This window comes from Cryptomeria japonica, unplaced genomic scaffold (assembly GCF_030272615.1).
Source record: "Cryptomeria japonica unplaced genomic scaffold, Sugi_1.0 HiC_scaffold_32, whole genome shotgun sequence".
Lineage (NCBI taxonomy): Eukaryota > Viridiplantae > Streptophyta > Pinopsida > Cupressales > Cupressaceae > Cryptomeria > Cryptomeria japonica.
In genome coordinates this window covers 401240-403003 of record NW_026728854.1, presented here as the reverse complement: position 1 = coordinate 403003, position 1764 = coordinate 401240, and the positions used below count along the sequence as shown (strand labels likewise).

The window sequence follows — 1764 nt, the reverse complement described above, 5'->3', positions numbered from 1 at the left end:
AGGTGCCCACGAAGTCGAAAGTCGGGTTAATTGCATTGTTTTCCCCGGGTGCGCTCCGAGGTGCGCAACATCGGTGCGCACCAAGGAGGGCTCCGAAGTGTGCTCCAAGGTGCGCACGATTCGGAGCTCGGTTTGCCCGGGGTGCGCACACCTTGGCTGGGTTGCGCACCCTTTGTGCGCTCCAAGGTGCGCACGAAGTCGGAGCTCGGTTTGCCCCGGGTGCGCACCTTCGCCAGGGTGCGCACCTTGATGCGCACGCCTTGGCTGGGCTGCGCACCTTGGTGGGCGCCATGGTGCGCACCTTTCGTGCGCTCCAAGGTGCGCACGAAGTCGGAGCTCGGTTTGCCCCGGGTGCGCACCTTGGTGGGCGCCATGGTGCACTCCGAGGTGCCCAAGATTGGTGCGCACCAAGGAGCGCTCCGAAGTGCGCTCCAAGGTGCGCAGGTGCGCGCGAAGTCGAAAGTTGGGTTAATTGTCCGGTTTGCCTCGGGTGCGCACCTTGCGTGCACCTTCGCCAGGGTGGGCGCCTTGGTGCGCACACCTTGGCTGGGCTGCGCACCCGGGCGCGCACACCTTGGCACCCGCGTTTCCTTCATTTTAAATTTTTTTTTTTTACAATCTCTCAAGTGGGAAATTCTATAATCTCAACTTTTTTTGCCTTTTCAGGAAACTTTTGAATGGAGCGCATCATTGGTGCGCTCCGAAGTGTGCTCCAAGGTGCGCACCTCTGGTGTGCTCCAAAGCTCTCTCCAGCTGCGTGCACCTGCCCCGGCCGCGCACCCGGCCCCGCCCAGCTTCGCTCACCTGTCCCGGGCGTCTGGTGCGGAACCTTAGAGTAAGAAACATCACCGTGCACCTTGGCCAACGTGCGCGACTCGACCGAGCGCGCACTGGCCGAGGTGCACACCGATTTCACCTGGGTGCGCGCGCAGCACCTCGGGCGCACCGGGGTGCGCGCACAACGCCCGGGTTGCACCGTGGCCTGTGTGCTCGGGGCGCCTCGGGTGCGCGCTCGGTGTCGCCCCCGCGCGCGCGGTAGTGCGGGCAGCGCACCCCGGCCCGGCCCGGCCCCGACGAGAACGCAAACGGGCAAAAGGTTTATTCAAATAGCATTGCGACGCCCGGCGAAAAACTAAGAAAGGGTGCAACACCGGGACTTCCCGGGAGGTCACCCATCCCAGTACTACTCCGGCCCAAGCGCGCTTAACTGCGGAGTTCTGATGGGATCCGGTGCACTAACGCTGGTATGATCGCACCCGTTATGAGCTTGTCGCAGTGTGTACTTAGCAAACCGCGACCCACGTGCGAATCCACCCCGGCCACCCACCCCCGTCGAGGTGCACACCCTCCCTCGCGAAGTGCGCCCCGTTCGCCAAGTGTGAGCCCTGCCCAGGTGCGCGCACCTTGCTAGGGCGTCGGGTGTGCACCCGGCCCGGCCTACGTGCGTGCACCTGGACGGGGCGTCGTGTGCGTGCAGTGTCCCGTCTGCAACGCGGTGCCCACACACCACCTCGGGCGCAACGACCTGCGCTCACATGTGGGCCGAGTGCACCTTGGTGCATGTTCGGGGCGCCTCGGGTGCACGCTCGATCTTGCCCCGGTGCACCAAGGCGCTCGGTTTGCCCCGGGTGCGCACTTGGTGCAAGGTGGGCACCCAAAATAGGGATCAAGCACCAAAACACAAGTTTCGGGATGCAAAATGGGACCCAAGGACCACAAATGCGTTCCAAGACCCATGATGGGTCCACGAGAACAAAAATGTGT

General features: G+C 63.6%; 1 non-coding gene across 1 annotated transcript; it reads right to left on the bottom strand.

Moving 5' to 3' along the window:
- Nucleotides 1-1139: 1139 nt before the first annotated feature.
- On the bottom strand, nt 1140-1258 carry LOC131861745 (5S ribosomal RNA). Its single transcript, XR_009360777.1, has one exon. It is a non-coding gene; the product is annotated as a 5S ribosomal RNA (ribosomal RNA).
- Nucleotides 1259-1764: the final 506 nt, after the last annotated feature.